Below are 21,468 nucleotides of genomic sequence, written 5' to 3' on the forward strand. Positions count from 1 at the left end.
CAAAATGATCCTAAATCTTAAGTGTAAACTTACTGCATTGCCTGGCTCCAAGCTCTATGTTACTGGCCAAATGCTGACGTCATAGCCCTATGCAGAGAGGTGGCATGGCCTACACCGCCGTCCCATAGCTCAAAACTGGGAGACACTGATCCCCAGGCTGACCAAACCTCCTGACCATAGTGAATCAGAGTCTGCCACCCTACAATACCCAAAAGCTCTTCCCAATACTGTGTCCCCAATAGCCCCAAATGACCATACAGGTTCACCTCACAGCAATTGGGGTGGATCCGCACATTGTCTGGGCTTCTCCTTCCTGAACACCTTAATATGACTCTCTGGGGTTCCCTTCTCCACTGCCCCTTCCCCACTACACCAGCCTTACAGTGATTTAGGTTTAGCCAGAGCACTCAAAGCCCTTCATAGATGAGTCACCAGGCTTACCTAGGGATTGTGCACTCACACCCCATCAGACCACATACTTCTGCCTTTGAAGGAGCTTATTGGGCTAGACAGTCAATCACCATCTACATATACCCTGTCACCAGTTGATATGTCTTGTGGACCTATTATCAAAAAATCGTTTTGTGGTGCTCTGGTATTATGCACAAGATGATCTGGACGTGGAACAATGATGCTATCTCTTCTCTTGTGTTTAGTTCTATCAAAAGGAGGAGGTGGTAAGCCAATATCCTGTAAAAAATGAGAGGATAGTAGTGTTCCCGAGGGAAATGTCCGCACTATTCTATAGGCCACAGATATGTATCTTGCAATGGTACACGAAAAGTTAAGAAAAAGCAATAGAAACAATAATGATGTCTTGGGTGCTAAAGAAAATCTATGCACCTACTATCCAAAGGTGCTATAGGCAAACACCGAAATGTAAGCCCGAGTCAGTATATGTGGGGAAATTCTAATTACAGCACTCCAAATTAGTAAAAATCAACAACGAGCTCTAGTATATAGCCCTCAGCACTCAAGCTTTTATACACAGGAGTGTTCAAACTAGCAAACACAGATGCAGTTCAAAAGAACAATTTCTTTATATATAGTACGGGATCAGCAGTTGTCACGCCAATATAATTTGAGATCCAAGTCTGTATTCTTCAATTTTTCTTTATTCAAAGTTTCATAAAGATTTTTCCAGCATATTGTTCGTACTTATCTCTAGGGCTTAACTAGGCTGGCAACAGATCTCAATATGAATCAAAATGTGCATTCCAATAGGCAACATCTCTGAGGAAGTCACTGAACCTGAGATAGGGGGTGGTGCCCTAATTGAATAAACAATCTACTTTTGCCTAGCAGCAAAGTCAATGTGGTAAGGTTCTGAACCTTAATTGGATTATGTTTGCTGTAGCCCACAAAACCCAAGGGCAGTGTAGTGGAAATAGTGACCCCTGCCATGTCAGCTAGAGCCCTCAATACCACCAAGAATTGGCAACTGGCGGGCACTGCCACTTCAACTGAAGAAAACCTGCATTGAAGACTCTACATCTAGTGCAATTCGAGTTATCCCAGAGACCCGCCTTGAAGAATGATACGGTTGTGTGCTATATTTTGTGCAAACACATTGACATGAACTTTCAACTGAGCATCCTAAGAAAAATAAAACCCTTCCTCCCCACCGATTACTTCAAGCCTGCTGTGCAAGCCATAGTCATTTCAAGGTTGGAGTGTGGCAGTGCAACCCATTGCGTTCTACCTAGTTACAAGTTGGCTCCTCTAAGGGCCTCTCTGAACTCTGTGGTAAGGCTCATTACAGGACCAAAACAAAGCAACCACATCTCACCGGATTTGAAATCCCTAAACTGACTCCCATATGAATCCAGGATACAACTACAAATTGCCTGCATGAGCCATAACGCCCTTCACTTCAACTGCCATCTATAGTGTGCTCAAAAACTGGAACTATCAGGTGGTTGCGGATCGTCTAGGAGCTCCAGCACCTTGCTGTTGAAAACCAAAAAATGTCAAAGGGAGAAAACATAAAACTGCGCCTTCTCTGGTATTGCACCAAGAATCAGAAACTCCCTGCGTTCTGAAACCAGACTGAATCCCCCAACAGTGTCTTTCGAAAAAAGAAGTGAAAACGTTACTGATGAATCCTTTTCTGAACAAGAAATTAGCCATTGTCTATTGTCTTGTCAGCCGGGCTATGTATGGGTTTCTACTCCCAGCTTGGCATTGCTACATCCTGGATCGTTGTCGAACATTTTGTTCTATTGAACACCCATGTTTTATTGTTTATTTATGCTCTTGTATACAGACCTTTTCGCTTTACGTTATACTCGTCCTCCTCCACCAGATCGGAGCTCGGAGGTGACTGCCTGTATGTCACGAACATGTTGTTTGGTTGGCCTTACTTGTTTTTTTCTCATTTGTTCATGACTATTTGTAAAGCTCTCAATACCCTCTTGGGTCTTGTTTGCACTATATAAAACTTTATAAATAAAAACAAAATGAATTAATCTCAGTCTGTAATTAGGCCTTGGTACATGCACAACACTATGTCCACTGTTCATTTGTCTAGGGTGTTTGCAAGTTGATAAGTACTGGCTTTGGATGTTTCACGAAGTCTGAAGTACAGAAAAGTGTCCAACAAGGTCTGGGTGTATTCTCCTTGAATAGTGGCTAACAGGATAAAGCTACCCGTCCGGTTCAGGTCAACAAGGGTGTGCAGCTGTAAGCATTGCAATTGCCTGTCTACCCCAGGCTTGTTCATTAAAAGTAGTCAAGGTTCCATGAGAGAGGTATCCCAAGAGAGTAGAGCTGATCAAGGTGAGTCCGAAGTCTCAATATGTCCCAGGCCCAGAGAGTACATCTCAAGGTATTCAGTTCAGCTATGGGTCATGTGATGGGCTTTCAAAGCATCATGTTGAGTGGAGTTGGCCTAGTATTATCCATCTCAATCGAGCTGTGTGCTTGAAAAAGCATGGGTTGGTGCCACGAATGTGTAAAGTGAGCCTGCGCACAGCTCTGAGGCATAGAGTCCACCCGGCTCAAAGGGGAGTCAGTGTGTTTCAGCTCAATCATAGTTGTTTGCCCACCCCTACAAGCCTAGTCAAGCAAGGCTGTAGCCTATTGAAGACATGTTTAGTGAGAGAGCAGGGATAGTTACGAATACAGAAATCTGGGAAGGACAATCATCTTGGCTATGTCTAGCAGTCCAGCTAGAGATAGACAGAGTTTGTTCCATGCAGCTACTTGGTCCTCTAATATGACAACAGTTTCACCATAATTGTCTCACAGAGTGAACTCAATGTCCCTACTAATATGGATGCCTAGGTTCTTGACAGATACATTTCTTCATCTTAAAGCTTATTATAGAGAGCACTCAGTTAGGGTGAAGACAGTAGTCTTAGCCCAGCTAATGAATATGCCTGATAGGAATTAGAACTTGAAGAAGTCTCATATTATATATGAGATGTTAGTGGCTGGATTCCTAACAGAGGTATTTCATCAGCATAAAGAAAACGGCCCTGCTCTGATTGGTATTGTCTGAGCCAAGAAGCAATGGGTTCCATGGCTAGGATAAAAAAGAATAGGGGCTAAGATGTTTATCTGCTCTGATCCCTGTATATAAGGAGGGGTGACCTATTCTACTGGCTATGTGCAAAAGGACAGTCACAAAGTAGTTTTATCCAGCTGATGAAATTACCACCAAAACCAATTCTCCCCAATATCAGAAAGCAATACCTCTGCTCCAATGCACTAAATGCGTTATTGGCATCAAGAAAAGCCACAACCGTGTTAACTTTTGTATTGAGTTGGTGAATCAAGGCAAAAATGATGAGAACATTATGGGACGAATACCGCCCAGATATAAACTCTGATTGGTCCGGCCTAATCAAGCCAGGAAGTATAGGGACAAATCTTTTAGATAAGAGTGTTGTTACATGTTTATTGGCCATATTTATCATGACAAGAGGGTGGCACGAATCACAGTGCTCTACCGGCTTATGGACTGTAGCAAGCAGTGCCTCGCGAAGAGAAGGCAGGAGGGTGCCCTTTTGCATTGCCTCTTCATTCATTTCCAACAAGTGTGGCGCTAGTTGCTTTGCATGTTCTATATAAAAATAGACTGGCAGTCCATCGGCCCCAGGGGTCCAACCTCTTAGTATACCAGGCACAACCTGAATAATCTCCTCTGTGGTGATAAACATGTCCGGATATAGATTATAAGAGTACGTGGGCCAGGCGAGAGCAATTATGTCAAAAAACTTAAATGTATATATCACCTACAGTTTCATCAGTTTTAGACTGCTAGAGATCAGTAAAGAAGTTAACAATTTCTTGGAGGATAGCATTAGCTTCGTACATGAAGGAGTCACTCTCACACTTATTTAGTGTAAGGAAGGCCCAGGGACATTTAAGGAGACATTTAAGGAGACGCACAAGCATCCTGCTCAGGTGGTTGCCCTCACCATATGTTCTGGGTTTAGCTTCCCTAAAAGTGTAGGTAATTTCCCTTGCAGCAAGTTCATTAAACTCTTCAAGTTTAACCTGTATGCATCAACCAGATGATCTTTCTCCAGGGATTTGCAGTGTTCCATTTCCAGTTCTAGAAGCTTAGGGTAAAGTCTGCCAATAAGCCTCTGGATAGTTTGCAGGATCCCATACAGCTTGGAGATGCAAGTGCCCTATTTACCACCTTGAAATCCTCTCACAGTACTCCAAGACTAATTACCAAGCCCACATTAAGAGTAAAGGACTTTGAAATTTCAGTGCGAGTCTCAACTCTAAAAACGGCATCCTGCAGGACAAAGAAAGGCAACCTTCAATAAATGCCATATGATGCGTTGCAGAAAAGAATATCCGCCAACCAGCTCACCACTGTCCTCAGCCAGAACCCTCCCACCAACACAACGGACCCCAACGAAGCAGCCAGCAACCTCACACAGTGGCTCACCAACTGCGCCGACGAACTCGCACCTCTGAAAAATCCTCCCAGCAGCAGGAAAGCCTTGTGGTTTACCAACGACTTCAAAAACTCCAAGAAAACATGCCGCACCCTCGAGAAAGCCTGGCGCCACGACCAGACAGTAGAACACATGACCGCCCTCAAGAACGCCACCGCAAACACCACCAGCTAATCCGCACCACCATGAAGACAACATTCAAAGAACGACTGGACAACAACACCCACAACAGCAAGGAACTCTTCAGCATCGTTAAAGAGCTCTCCAACCCCAGCGCCTGCAACAACGACATCACACCCCCGCAAGACCTCTGCGTCTCACTCACCTCGTTCTTCCACCGCAAGATCGCCGACATACACAACAGCTTCGGCGCGCTGACCACGCACCCAACCACCGAACCAGCGCACCCCATCATCACCCTCTGCACCTGGACCCCTGTCAGCACCGAAGACACCACCCGCCTGATGAACACCATCAACTCCGGTTACCCTACTGACCCCTGCCCACACCACATCTTCAACAAAGCCGACTCCATCATCGCACCCCAACTCCGGAACATCATCAACAGCTCCTTCGCATCCGCCACCTTCCCAGAGAGTTGGAAACATGCCGAGCTGAGCGCCCTCCGGAAGAAACCCACCGCGGACCCCACGGACCTCAAGAACTTCCGCCCCATCTCGCTCCTTCCCTTTCCAGCCAAAGTCATCGAGAAGACCGTCAACAGACAACTCTCCACCTTCCACGAGACCAACGGATCCCTCGACCCCTCTCAGTCCGGTTTCCGAGCAAACCAAAGCACCGAGACCGCCCTTATCGCAGCCACCGACGACATCAGGTCCCAGCTCGACAACGGGGAAACTGCTGCCCTCATCCTCCTGGACCTCTCAGCAGCCTTCAACACCGTATGCCACCGCACCCTGATACAGCGCCTCAGAAACACCGGAATCCAAGGAGCGGCCCTGGAGTGGATCATCTCGTTCCTCGACGGAAGAACCCAGAGAGTCCGCCTCCCCCCGTTCCGATCCGCGGCCACCGAAGTCATCTGCGGCGTTCCGCAAGGATCCTCACTCAGCCCCACCCTCTTCAACGTCTACATGAGCCCTCTCGCAGCCATCGCACGCCAACACAACCTCAGCATCATCTCCTACGCCGGCGACACGCAGCTGATCCTCTCCCTCACCAATGACCCCGCCACCGCCAAAGCCAACCTCCAGGAAGGAATGAAAGACATCGCAGAATGGATGAAGATCAGCCATCTGAAACTGAACTCAGACAAGATGGAAGTCCTCATCCTCGGACCATCCCCCTCCGCCTGGGACGACTCCTGGTGGCCCCCTGCCCTGGGCACCGCACCCAAGCCAACGGACCACGCACGCAACCTGGGCTTCATCCTGGACTCCTCCCTCACGATGACCAAGCAAGTCAACGCCGTCTCGTCATCCTGCTTCAACACCCTACGCATGCTCCGCAAGATCTTCCGATGGATCCCCACCGAAACCAGGAAGACGGTCACTCAGGCCCTCATCACCAGCTGTCTGGACTACGGGAACACCCTCTACGCTGGAACCACAGCAACACAGCCAGACTCCAGAAAAGACTCCAGCGCATTCAGAACGCCTCAGCACGACTCATCCTGGACATCCCTCGCCACATCCACATCTCTGCCGACCTGAAAGACCTGCACTGGCTCCCCGTCAACAAGAGAATCACGTTCAGACTCCTCACCCACGCACACAAGGCTCTCCACGACACGGGTCCGAAGTACCTCAACAGCCGCCTCACATTCTACACACCCACCCGCCAGCTCCGATCCGCCAGCCTCGCCCTCGACTCCGTCCCACGAATCCGCAAATCCACCGTCGGAGGAAGATCCTTCTCCTACCTGGCAGCCAAGACTTGGAACTCCCTCCCCACTCACCTACGGCTGACCCAGGACCATCTCTCCTTCAGGAAACAACTCAAGATCTGGCTGTTCGAGCAGTAGCGACCCCCCCCCTCAGCGCCTTAAGACCCTACGGGTGAGTAGCGCGCTATACAAATTCTGATGATTGATTGATTGATTGAGGATATTGCAAGGAGGACTTGGGCATGATTAGATAGGGTTATGGGTTTGCGTTTGATTTGTGTAGCACTACCGCCGATGTCCCTGAAGGTCAACTAGTAATTAATCCTGTACCAGGAGTTACATACGAGTGAAAATACATGCACCCTCAAGGTGCTCTGGGTGCCTGAAATGCCACATGTTGGTAAACTCGACATCTAACATGGTCTCACTCAGTCAGGACACAGCCATCGGTTGAGGCCGTTTCACTGTGCTAGATCTTGTGAGATTGGGATCTATTATAACATGGAAAACTCCACCGCAAATAAGTGTTTCTGTACTGACTTGCACTATTTTCATCCAAACAAAGTGAAAACAATTGGTGTACCCACAAGGTTGCCCCGCATAATAAAGTATCTGCCCTTTGTGTCTTTGTACAGTTTTGTGTACTTGAAAAGAAACACCCCTCCGAAAAACATTGGGGATCCCTCTAGCACACGCTTGTCGAACAAGTAGCTTTCCTCTGTGCAGTCTGATCTACTAAATTTAAAGTTTTTGCTTGTTTGATTTATATGTTTATCAAAATTGAAAAGTGTGTATTAAAGTAGAAAATGTGTGTTTTCAGGACTCCTGAGCTGATTTTTGGAGAAAAAAGGTTGAATTTACCAAAATATATTTAAGGCTGATATTCGAGTATAAATTTGTGCAGTGTTTGGGGAGGACTACTACCAGTAATATTCCCTTTGTGCCAGGGGCATTGCAGCAATGGCTGATATATATTCCCCACATTGAGACATTCCAAATTGACAAATCTTTGTTGCCAGGTTGGAGACCTTGCTCTAACACATGAGGTATGAGGCATTAGCGACCACAGACACTTACCTTCTTCTAAGATGGGAGACAGTTTGACTAGTGAGGCGATCGTTTTGCAAAAACTCAATATCTACGCAGTGTCTATTGAGAAAGGCTGGTACATGATGGGCCTTGCATGCATCATTCATGCCTCACACATTCCACATAAATAGCCTGATGGAATGCCTATTCACCATGGTAGGGACAATATACTAGCATCTTGCATGGTCTTAAGAGATCCTTGTTGTGAAAGAAACTGTTTATGAGTATGTTTCTGTGTGATCGAGATGACCAATGCTCTCTGCAATACCACCCCCTTGCCATTCTGATGCAATCCCTGCATCAGAGACGGAAAATGGGCATACCTCGCTCCATCAATCAAAAAACATTCAATTAAGCCTAAAATAAACATTGCAGTCCAATGACTAAATTACTAAACAGTTACCAGAAAAACAAAGCCAAATACAATATTCAAGGAACTACTCCGAGTGGCAAGGCTGCCAGGCAATCTTCCCTCTACAAAGAGATGGTGACCAAGTTAGGTAGGAGAATGTGAGAACAGACAAGGATAACCTTAGCCAGGTGGGTGTAGACACATGGGCAACCCTCGGAAAAATAGCACTTAGCATGAAGGTGACCACTGGGAGCATTCCCATACAAAGATGAAAGGTGCATGTGCATCAAGAAGTACAGCGTACCCCGGCTCCATGGCGTATAGATGGATCAGCATCACAGATAGCATTATAATCAACAGGGAGAGGAAATCTAATCAGCCAATTTCGTTCCACTCTGGAAGGGATGAGCAGAGCCGCATATAAACGCCACCTATGTGCGTTGACATCAGTTTCTTTCATAAGCTTATCCATGCCCTTAGACGTTGAGCCATTCAGCAGATTGGAAGGACCAGTGTGCAGATTCAAAACCAAAAAACTGATGCAAAAGGAGACAATTACATTAAACAGGGAGGTGTAAAGGTGGTGAAGAATCAGGGGTTAATTAGACTATTCTCTATAAAGAGCATTACCAAAGGTAAGTAACTTGTTCTGATGGGCACTTCTAACTTCAGATTCCTCAACCTTGTGAATAGGTACCAAAAGCAGTATCTCCCAAGGTGATGGGTCTGTGGAAAGGCTCCAATCAAAAAGTCCAGCATGATCAAAACAGGCAAAAAGTCCATCCTGATGTACCAGACTGTCAAGGCAATAGCGCTTCGTGAACGTGTCCACTGTTTCCCATGTAGCAACCTTGCATATACCCAGGACAGGCACTCCGCATGCCAACGTAGTAGCCTTAGCTCCAGGGAAATAAGTTCTCAGGTCTTCTGGAGGCTAATTCTTAGCCAAATGTGTAGCATATCTTAATACAGAGGACTATCCATTGTGAGATGGTTTGGCTACTGCATCACCTTGACTTACTTTGACCCAGAGAACCCCACAAATAGCTAATCGTCCTCTCGATATTCCTTGGTGCAATCGATGTCAAGGTTTTACGCTCTCTTGAAGTCCAAACGGTGAAGTCTCTCTTCCTCTTTCGAAGGATTAGGCAGAGCCAAGAATGTCAGAATAGTAATAGCTTGTCCCACGTGAAAAGGCATCAATAACCTTCAGCAAGAAAGCAACTAAAGTTCTTCACAACAGTTTGTCAGGAAAAACTGTGGTATTAAGCGGCTGGGCTAAGACGGCTTGAAGCTCACTCACTCACACAGCATGTTTATGTTATTGTAACCAGAAAAACTGTTTTTAAGGTCAGGAATTGCAATGGACAACTGTACACTGGTTGAAAAGGGGTACACGAGGAAGGTGAGATCCAAATTTAAGTCCCAAAAGGGCTTTGGTAGAAACATATCTTTCAAAAATTTAAGAAAATGCAACACAACTGGTATTTGAACAAGGATTACTGGTCCACCAAACGTAAAATGTCTGAGAGGGCTAATCAGTACCCACTGCAAGTCATTGCTAGGTCAAAGACAAAACAAACAAGACATCCTACAGTTTGGTCTGCAACTGGTCCGTCGGGTGGGTGCTGCACCAAGCCACAAACATAATCCAGACCCCGCAGTACACTGCTTTTGTGGAAGGGCACCTAACTGCCAGGATTACATCAATGTCTTCGGAATTAATGTCAAAGGAGATCAACTGCTGCAGCTTAATCTCCACTCATGGAGATGAAGGTTGCGCAGGTTGAATACCCTGCCCTGTTGCTGTGACAGCTGATCGTCCCAAAGCTGATAGGAGGAGCAATGCTCAGACCCAGATGTTCTGGATATTACGCTCTCCTGGCTCAATTTGGAGACACTAAAATGTCTTGAGCGCGGACGTTCCTGATCGTATTCAGAACTCGTGGACGGAGAAATAGCGGCAAGAAGGCATACATAAGTCTTGTGCTCCACTCTATGCAGAATGCGTATCTAAGAGAGAGCCTTCCTGGGAACTTCAGTACGCCCAAGTGTTGATACTGCAGGTTCTTGGCAGCAGTGAAGAGATCGAGCCAGGGTTCTCCACAACATGTGCCACCTCTGGGTGTAACTGCCATTCATGATTTGCTAGGCATTGTCAGCTGAGTTCATCAACCCTGGTGTTTAAAGTCCTGTCAGGTGGTGTACCACCAGGAAAATGCTCTGATGATTTAGCCAGTTCCAGAGGCACAGTACCTTCTGGTAAAAGACCCAGGACACAATCTGGCCGTTCTTGTTGCGGTTTCACAAGGCAGTGGTATTGTCTGTAAGAACCTGCATCATCCTTCCTTTGATGGTTGGCAGTAAGGGCTTTAACGTCAAGTGAATTGCCAGCAACTCAGCAAATTAATGTAGAGGTCGCCGGAGACCAGAGTGCTCTGAGCACCACCTCTGCCAGATAGCCTCTTGAACCGAGAAGTGACATGTCCGTCACCACCGTCAACTCTGGGTGGGATAGGGAGAGGGACCTGCCACAAGACACCACTGCAGATCTTTTGCAGTTTCCACCAAAACCTGTATGGAATCTGAAAGGCTCCCCTGGTGTTGGGCCCACTGAGATTCCATTGCAGGACTTTAATGTGCCATCTGGCATTATCAGAGAGCAGGTAGCCATGAAGCCTCTGAGCCTCCCTTAATGAGACCCAGGACAGAAGCAGTTACATCAGGATCATAGCCTGAAAGTTCTGGGCTCACTGGCCCAGAGGAAAAGCCTGAAAGTGCAATGTATCCAGGATGGTGCAGATGAAAAAAACACTGAGAAGGAGTCAGTTTTGCGTTTGCCAGCGATGTTAGGATGTTCGCCATTGCCTGTAGGTGGTCCGCGATTGACGGTGCCAAGTCCGCATTCAACAGCCAGTCGAAGAAGGGGAAGACTGGGACCACTGACCTCCAAAGTTGGACAGCAACTACCTCCATCACCTTTTTGAGCACTCGAGGGGCACTGGTGAGGCTGAAATGGGGCACAGCAAACTGAAAGTGCTTGTGGCCCACGCTGAACCACAGATAGCATATGTGGGCCCATAGGACAGGGCTGGGAAAATAGCCGTCCTGCAGGTACAACGCCTTATTGAACTTGTGCTGTCTCAGGAAGGCGTTGAGTGGGAAAAATTCAAAATAGGACGATGGACTCCATTTTTTTCGGGACAAGGAAGTAGCGGGAATACCATCTGAGGCTGGTACCCATTCTAAGGGCTTCTTTGGCCAATAGAGCCTGCACTTCCTGGTGCAAAAAGGACAGATGGTTTCCCAAAGTTGCTCTGATGTAGGTGCAGTGGTTCAAAAAGGCATGGCATGGGGTAGCCCCATTGGATCAGTGGAAGTAGAAACCAGTCAGATGTGATGCTCTGCCACCCTGGATTGCAGTGGCTAACCCTGCCTTATAACACATAGCTGTGTGCCACTAAGGGTGAACTAAAGAGGTTTTGAAGTTGAAAAGGCTGGGAGGCCTGAATTGTGTGCAGTGGGGTCTGATCCTGTCGATACACCAAGCCTCTGGCATATTCCGGAAAAGGGCGAAACTTTTGGGAGGATTGCTGGACTGGTGCCAAAAGACCCAACGAGCATGCTGTGTCTCAGCTCTCTTTAAAACGCTCCAGGGTCTAGTCCACTTTTTAGCCGAACTCGCAGGAACTGTTGAAGTGCATAACCAATTAGGACGTCTGGTAGTCCCCAAAGAAACCTGATGCTCTCATCCATGCTTGGCGCCGGAGAACCAAGCTTGTCACAATAGCCCTTCCTATACAAACAGACCTGAGTGGATGCCCAAGGGGAGCATCCTCAACAATGACTCCGGAACAACAAGTTCCAGAGACACGCAAGCAGAACAACAACTTGTACGAACAACAACTTAGTGTTAATCACTCATGTGCGTGGTTAAGGCTAAGTCGGTCTACTGTTTGTGCAGGACGGAGTTCAGAGGAGCGTCGGACAGGAACAGGTAAGAGAGGTTCAGGGTGGAGGGGGGTTGTGTCAGTTTTTTGGGGGTGGGAGGGGTTTGTGTTAGTTTTTAGGGGGTGGGAGGGGTACGTGTTCATTTTTAGGAGGGTTGAGATAGTTTTTAGGGTTGACGTTAGTGATAGATTTAGGGGGTGGGTGGGTTGTGTTAGTTTTTGGGGGTGGGAGGGGTTCGGGTAGTTTCTAGGAGGTTTGGGGGATTCATGTCAGTTTTTAGGGGTGGGAGATGGGGGGTACGGGGTAGTTTTTGGGGAGTGGGAGGGGTAAGGTTTAGTTTTTAGGGGGTGGGTTTACCATGCATTCCTTTACCATGAACATTGTGGTAAAGTAATGCACGGTAATGGTTGAGATGCGGTTGTACTAGAGATCGCATTGTTTAGGGAGTCGTTGTTGAGGAACTCATTCCAACATACAACCAATGCCGAACTTAGCGGCAGAACCTGAATAGTCTGAGGCCAAGGAAGCCCGTACGTGTTCTGGGACTGCCAGTAAGATATCCCCAACCATGTCTCAAAGTGCATAGGTCGAATGCCCTAGGATGCAGCTGGTGTTGACCGACCTCAACGCAGGGCCCATGAAAACATTCTCTTGCCAAATGTTTCTGTATGTTTGGACTCTGTATCAGGAGCAGTCAGAAAGGCGCTAGCGTTCACACTGCTGGATGACACCTGCACCAACAAACTCTTAGAAGTAGGAAGCTAAATTTAAAAAATCAAGGTCGCTGGGAGCTGGACTATGGTGGCATGCGACCTGGCAATTGACAAGAGTGTAGAAGTGAGGGTCTCATTGAAGTGTAGAAGAAATTCAGTCAGTATCTGACCAGGCTGAAGAACCTCATTAACACCTTGGCTGCTTGTCGTTTTCCCCTGCTGTGCTGGATCATAATGGAAATGGGTGTGTTCATGACGAGCTCAGCTCGTCATGAGCACACGAGAGGTGTACCTCATGACGAGCTCAGCTCGTCATGAGCACCGAAGGGCTTAAGACCATTAGCTTTTACCTTCAAAGTGGAGAAGTGGAGGTCAAGGGTGACAATAGCTCTTCAAATGACACAAAGGATGTACTTTCCTCAGTTGATGATCCAAAGGGGAAATGAGGATTGTATCGAATGAGGTATCTTATAAATCTATGTATCAGTTATCTTGATCATTAGGTGGGGCAAGCCCAATTCCATCACTCACATTCTTGTCTCGATATGGCTGACTCTAGTTGGAGTTTAAGCCAAAAAGTCAGTGCAGTGTATATGTATGACTGGGTGGTATTGACATCAGGATCTGGCTGTGGCACTGGTTGAGGTTGAAACTAATTCAGCTTAATAGATTGTGGATCCACCTCAGTCATTGGGCCTGGCATCGATGTCCAAGGAATGTATTTAGATTTTGTCACTAAACACGAAGTCAACACCAATGCCTGTGTGGTGACGCAAATGGGTTCAACGAGGACAGATAACGCAAAGGACAGATACGCTGGTCGTAACCTGATTGGACACCCAAGCAGATCTTTGGGCCCAAAGGCATGCCAGAGGGAGCCAAAAACATGCTTAAGATACGCAGAATGGTTTCACTAAAGGTTTCTACTATTGTGACGTTGCAGACAAACTCACAAACTACGAGTGCATTGGGACAAAGGTTGGAATTGGTTCCTCGTTGTAACAGGAGTGAGACCTAGGGACACAGTGACACCCACAAACCTTCTCTGGAGAACGAAAATAGTGAGAAGGGGTTGAGTTCTGCTTGGTTTTCTTGTGTTTCTTTTTGGACTTACCTGAAGACTTCAACCACGAAGATGATCTGCTGTAGGAACAGGAGTGGGTTCGCACTCTCGACTTCGACAGGGGGGAGTCTTGCCACGTTCGGCATGTAGTGCTTTGCTCCACGTTCTCAGGTGGCTTTCAGATTTATCTGGGCACAGCTGTCGCAGGCCTTGGAGTCATGCGTCGAAACCAAACACCAGAGGCACACCTTGAGGGGATCTTTGACAGACGTCTGTTTGAAACAGTCCCTAAAAGGTTTAAACCCTGCAGTCTTAGGGGGTGATATGTTCCCTTGCAGACTGGAAGAATTTAAGAGGTAATATCAATAAGAAAAGAAAACTGTTCAAGGAAAGAAGAAGAAATAGTGGAGCTCCGAATCTGCCTCTAAAGGTGTGGAAATAAAGAAACTGATGTCAGCACGCCCGGATGGCACTTATATGCAGCTCAACTCATCACTTCCATAGTTGACCTAACTTTGCGCAGCGCTGGATAGAGCCACCAATAGGTGGGGAAGAGCCCTGCTTTTTGACTGTCCATATCCAGTCTGGTGACTGAGGGTACTCATAGTTTAAGAAATTTACGTTAACAAGTATCCAGTAGAAATACTGTAGCAATTTGTCTACATCACTGAGGTTGTTCTGCCTCTCTCTCTGCAGTAATGCCCTTGTCCTAGTCAGGAGACCGGCAAAAGATACTTGTGGAGGAACTTTGCAGCATACTTGAGGCTGGTGAATATGTGCTGTTTACCATTGATGGTGTTTCGCAGTTTGGCTGGAAGACTTATTGACTTCCAGGCTTTAGGGGGCTCTTTTTCACCGGGATGAAGTCACGTGCTTCTGCCTGGACTGATGCTGTAAAGTAAGGAAAGATGGAGATGCTTTAGCCATCGTGTGTATGGTCTTCCTTCTTCTTGGCCAGTTGCTGAACCAGGCCATGAGCTATGAAGTTTATCAATTTGGCAATTATCAGACGAGCAGCCATGCCAGGAGGAGGTTGTGGGCCCAGTGTCTATGAACCCTCTCTACCCAAAACATGTGGGTCAAAGGGTGAGAAGCTGAACAAGCTCTTCAGCGAACACTCAACAGTTTTCCACCGTGTTCATAGCTGCGGATTCTACAATTCATTAGGTGTAGTCAGGGGTGTGTAAATCCTATAGCCCGAATCCCAGGACATATTGTTTGGGGTCAAGTAGACCAAGTTTTCATGTTCACAGCCAGTTGGTAGCATGGCATCCAAGTGTGCAACCCCTCCTCTCCAAGACCACAGGGCAGTCACTACAGGCCCTGGGCAGGCAGGTGCCAATACAGTTACAGGGTCACCACCATGTGCAATTATGCCACAGTTTCCCTACACTCAGTAACTCCAGATGGAGCAGTCAGGTTGCTCCAGGATTGGCAGCATCTCCTCAGGCTGGCATCTTGTAGTTATAGGCTAGTGAACATTGTGGCATATACCCTCAAATGATTATCAGTTCAGCTCTGTTCCTGGCACACACCAAGCTAACATGGATTTACCTCAAAGGCTTATAGGACCATTGCGAGTATCAATATGCACTACATCATACATACAGTGGTAGACAGCCGGCGGAGCCTTGCTACAGCACATACTTCTTGCAGCCCCATATTCTGGCACCCTCCTTTTCAGGATTTTCAGCTATAAGAAAAAGATAAACCCTTTGGCAAGATGGACAGGGTGACATCAGTGCTATGATCGCAGACTGCCTTAGCTGGGGAAGGAGGAAACATGACGTGGGACCAGACAAGGTTATTCCAGGTGGAAACATCTAGGTTCTGTTCTAGAAAAATCAAGCTTAAAAAAAATAGCAGACATTTACGAATGGGTAAAGCACAGACAGTTGGTCAAAAGACATGGTTTACTGAGCCCCATCGTTTTGGAATGAACATTCAGATGGCCATTGATCTGTTGGTGTTGGGTGTTGACAGTGCACCAGTAAACTCATGCCCACATTTGCAGGAGAAGTTTTTCTTTGAACCTCATGTGCAAGCTGAACAAAGTAGGGTGCAATATTGACCCTTGCAGAAATAATAAGTGGGCCATCTGCCAATTTTTAGGTCGAGCTAGACGTGCAAGCAATGGGAAGCATTGATTGCTGTCTGCTCGAAACCTATTGCTGTCCGTTTCTGGGAATGTAGACACGAGATGGGCACGAGCGCAGATTTCACCTCGTGGGCGCGCACGGCGCCGTGCCCATCTCCTGTCTCACATTCCGACGCCGAGGCTCGAACCTGGTACTCCAGCTCCAAAGTCTGCAGCATTGGCCGTCTTCTCTCACACCGAGAGTCAGCGCCGAAACTGTCCTCCCACTTCTGGGCCTCTGGCCCCAGGTTCTCGCACAGCTGCGGGGTCTGCCGAAGAGAACTCCGTCTGGACAGACCTCGGACAGCGCTCGGACTGTCCCCCTCAGTCCGTGTGTCCACACTCTGCTCCTGACTCCTACAAACTCGAACCTGTGTCTACGTGGTGTGGGTGTTTCCTTTTTTCCCCCTGAAGTTTGATAAGAGCCTTGTTTCTCTTATCGGTTATTTCAAAGCCCTCTCAGCAGGAAAAGAAAAGCAAGCTATTTATTGTGCACACCTGCCTTGCCTGACCTCTTAGCGCGCCTTCTGTAGACCCAGGCACTATGAGGAGAGGGGCTGGGGTCTCTCTCCTCATCCTGCTGTCAGTAGGCGCATGTATGGGGGTCCTCCCTCCCTCTCATGTGGTAAGCAGAGTGCAGTGTGTGGTATAGCTCCTCCTGCCACAGCAGTCCCGTGCATGCTTCCGTTAGTGCCTGTGTGGCGGGTGGTGTCTTGGCTTTGTAGTTTCTCACACAAGCGCGTGAGTTATGGCGCCTGAGCACGACCGTGCGAGTGTGTGCATGCGTGTGTATGTGAGGGGTGTATGGTTCCTCACTCTGGGGCACAGGTGTCACTCACACAGAGTCCGAACAATGCATAGCGTGTGCGTCGGGTGTAGTGAAGTGCACAGTAGGTGTGTGTGTGTGGGGGCGGGGGGGATTGGGGTGATCTGTTTGCCATGGTTGCTGTAGGGGGTACCACCGAGAGCTCCTGGGGTTTTAAGGCACCCCGCGTTACCACTGTAACTCGAGCATGTGCACGCAGTGGTGTTCTGTACTACATGTGCACGCCCAGGAGTTAACGCTGTGCCATGTACACGTTAAAGGCGTACCTTCTGTGCGCGTGTTCACAATGACCGACTGGTTGGCGTGATAAAGTTTATGCTAGTTTGCATTTAAATCCCCCCAGACGCTGCCTGCGCGTCCCTCTCTGCCACAGCGTCTTGTTGTTTTCGGCTCTCAATCGAGGTTTCTCTCCTTCATCTCTGAGGTATAGGAGGGTGTATGTCCGCCTGTCAGATTGCATCTCTGTATTCTTAATTTACCTCTCTATTTTTGTCTGTCTCCCCCCCTCTCTTTCTCTCTCTTCCTGTCTCTCTCGCTCTCAATTTCATTCACTCTCCTCACTTGAATATTTCTCATATCTGTACCCCTGCAAGTCTCTCTATTTGACTGGTACTCTGTTTACTGTTTGTCTGTCTGTCTCAGTCTGTTTCCCTGTGTATACATATGTTGCAGTGCTTGAAATGGAAAAATAGAAGTGCTGGTACTCTGCCCCAGAGTACCTGCTTGTTGCTGAGAAGTGCCAGTAATCTCCAATTAAAGGTATAGTATTTCTCTTGAGAAGTGCCGGTACTCTCCCTCTCAAAATAAAAAAGTGCTGGTACTCCCTACCGGACAGTACCAGCCCATTTAAAGCACTGCATATGTTCCTGTGTCTGTAAGTGTCGATGGTTCTAGAAGTTTGTCTCCCTGTCTCTAATTGTGTGTCTTTTTTTGTTTCAACCTCCGCCTCGTATTTTATATTCCACTTTTTTCTAAGATCTGTTAGCCCTTCTCACCCATTTCCCTCTCCCATATCGTCCTCATGTGAAAAGGGTTTCGTTTTCGGAGCGGTTGTCAAGTCTCTCCTCCTTGTCTGTCACGTCTGAGTGTAACTCGTGCCTTGCCTGGCTCACTCCGGAAGTCTCCCTGTCACCGGGCCTCTCCGTGACTTACAGCTTTCGGTCGTCTCATAGATACTAGCACTGGCGACCCTCACACACCCCACGTCCCTTCTTCAATGGCAATCACTGATGGATGAAAATAAGTCCCAGCGCCCTAGAAAAGAGTGCCGGTGGGCCCCACCTGCAAGTAAGCACTGCCTCTTCCACCAGTTATGCAATAAAATGTTCCCTATTTTCGTTGTAAGTACATTTTGGTTTTGTGTGAGATGTAATGTGTCAGTTTTGGACTGGTCACTCGGCCATGCTGGCTTTTACCCAGTGAAATGAAGGTTTAGGGGCTTCTGAGAGCAAGACTGGCTACCATGACACATCCATGCCACTGGAGCCCCCTTTAGTGGCTGCCTCCTACAGTGTGGGGCTGGTTTGGACATTTTGCCTGGGCTGTTTCTGGAATCTATTCTAGCCCTCTGTTCTTTGTGTGCAAAGTGGGGCGGACGTAAGGGAAGCCAGAAGAGAAATAAACTTCTTCCAGTGACATTATGCACATTATTTTCATATTTTTGGTGCAATGACAAGTTTTACCCTTTCACCTCCCCTTTCTACCTTCTTTTACCAAATTCTGAGGAATGGAATTACTGCATTACAAGGGAGACAGGTGACTGAGCATTCCTCCCACCCCTATTGCGGCACAAACACCTTTCATTTAACGAATCAGTGTAATGGTGGTTGATTATTAGAGGGGGATTAATACCCAGACAAGCTAAGGACACCCAAGGGGCCAGGGTGAGACCACCAAACTCACTTTACATCCTATTAGAGAAAAATCGAGGGTTGCGTTTGAACCTGCATCCAAAGAGATGACAATTTATCAAGAGCTGCTTAGGTTAATAAGGTCCCTACCTGTGTACAAACCCGGATTTAAGAGTGTGCACGCTAAAAGTTACATCACAGGTAGAGTCCATCACATGTACAATACCCCGTTACACTCTCTTAGGGAGTGAATAGCCGTTAGACACAATATTGTCCTGAGGAGGGAATACACTCTCACACCCTCACCCACTCCCTCACACCCCCTCAACCTCACACCCTCACAACCCCTCACCCTCACACCCCCTCACCCTCACCCTCACCCCCCACACCCTCACACCCCCGCACCCTCCCCCCTCACTCTCACCCCCCCTCACTCTCACACCCCCTCACTCTCGCACCCCCTCACCCTGACACACCGTCACCCTGACACACCCTCACACCCCCTCACCATCACACCCCCTCACCCCCTCTCACACACCCTCACCAGCAAAGCATAACAAAGCATAGCATAGATTAACAAAACACAGCATAGCATAACAAAAAAGCATAGGATAGCAAAACCTAGCATAACAAAACAAAGCATAGGATAGCAAAACAAAACATAGGATAGCAAAACAAAACATAGCATAGCAAAACACAACAAAGCATAGCATAACAAAACATAGCATAGCGTAAAGCATTTCATAGCAAAGCATAGCATAACAAAACACAGCATAGCATAACAAAGCAAAATATAGGATAGCAAAACAAAACATAGCATAGATTACAGCATCACTTAGCACCACTCAGGGGCACCACAACATCACTATGCGCTACAACAGCATCACTGAACGCCACAGCATCACTCGTTCGCCATCACAACATCACTCAGCGCCACCACAGCATCAATCTGTGCAACCATTCAACAACAACTGGTTCAAATATGTTCTCTCATTGTTTCAAGCTTTATTACAAATGTAACAAAAACATGTTAGTATTTCACTTCTGTTCTTGGATTTTCGTCACAATAAAATACACTGAACATAATCTTCACATAAGTTATGTACAAACGTTTAGGCTATTGCCATTATAAATTACAATAACTTTTATTTAAGTATTCATTATTAAAAAAAATAAAAGCCATTGTTATTTGTAATATCAATACATGTAAGTCACGTAAATACAACACATATTGCATTACAAATGCTATAGGTGTCACATTTGCGAAAGTTATAACTATTGGCATTGTAAATGACAAAGCTATTAATTTCGCTATTTTCAAAAACAAAACAAATAAAAAAAAATCAGTTACAATACCAATAGCTCAAACTTTCCTAATGCGAGACCTATTGCATTGCAAATGCTTGTTGTTTTTATGATCCCCTTCCACTAGTGACACAATCCCTTTTTCCCAGACTAGTTTGGAAGCCTATTGCTCACTTCATTTCCTGTCACATGCTCTCAGCCCCCTTACTCCTACCCACACTGCTTTTATAGTATACTAATAAGCCATGAATATGTTCTCCCTTCCTCTTACTTCTTCTCCTTCTGTTAATCCCCTTACCTCCTTTCTCTCTCATGGGACACACCACATCTCCTATGCGTCACTAACACGCTACTTAATTCATCGTGCCCAGGGCAGACCATTTGCCCTCAAGCAATCGTAGAAAGACTACTGTGTTAAATGTACACATGAAGCGGCTTTTACCTTACCCGTTTTATCAAGGTTTTAATATGAAACAGATTGTCTTTTACATCTGTTAGCTTAATTTTGTAAATATAAGACGTTCGGGGATTTTAGAATGCTATTTTTTAAACTGATGAATCAGGGATCAATAAATGTACTGTTAAGGTATTTCTTTAATTTGTCGAGTTTTGAAATGGCTCAACAACATAATTTTTATCAAGTTCCTATTGTAGGAGATAGGTTCCATACCTATTCTTATATCAGAGTGCACATTGCCCTCCAAGACCATACTCCCTCCATTATTCCTACTTTTTTAGGAATACATTTAGACCTGTACAAATATTTGTTATCGTTTTTGGGCAGGCAAACCAAAGGTACTAAGCTACAGTTATTGCCTTTTCTACTTACCATGTTTACGCATGAAAACGCCATGTGAGACAGGTGGAGCCACACTGCAAGAATCAAAATGCGAATCTCTGCAATCATATCCAAGTAACCCAATTCTAGATTGTGACGGTTGAGAGTGGGACTGCACACTTCTCGCATGACAGTGACACATACCACTACATTCTTCAGTCTGTTTTAGCAATAAGAGCAAGCAAATGCAAAAGTAATAGTTTGGCTTGCATTTTGAGTCCTAACTAAAGCATTCAAAAAAACAGATACTCTAGTGAAAAAACACTAATTTACTTTCTGTATACACTGCATCTATCAGATAACAAATTCAAATTGTCATGTTTTATTAAAATTTTGAGATGTAAAATAGTGCCTCATGCATTACAATACGAGTACTCCATAGGAGGTGGAATTATACACCAGTCAATAGCGTCAGCTGAGATAATAACACTCCACTGGGTGAAGCCAAATATTCTACTATGTTTATTTTGAAGCACTGGACACAATAGGTATGCCGACAACTGCACTGTTAACTCTGACCTAAAAAGGCAGTAACTGTTAACATCGCTAGCAATAACAAACTTTAAATTGATAAAAAAA

The 21,468-nt window shown here is 46.4% G+C and overlaps 1 protein-coding gene across 4 annotated transcripts in view; it reads right to left on the reverse strand.

Annotated features, from left to right (window-relative positions):
- Window positions 1–21,468, reverse strand: part of VPS13B (vacuolar protein sorting 13 homolog B) — a 3,181,000-nt gene that overhangs the window by 204,064 nt on the left and 2,955,468 nt on the right. The window lies entirely within an intron of this gene.

The sequence above is a fragment of the Lissotriton helveticus genome, chromosome 4_1, assembly GCF_964261635.1.
Source record: "Lissotriton helveticus chromosome 4_1, aLisHel1.1, whole genome shotgun sequence".
NCBI classification, from domain to species: Eukaryota; Metazoa; Chordata; class Amphibia; order Caudata; family Salamandridae; genus Lissotriton; species Lissotriton helveticus.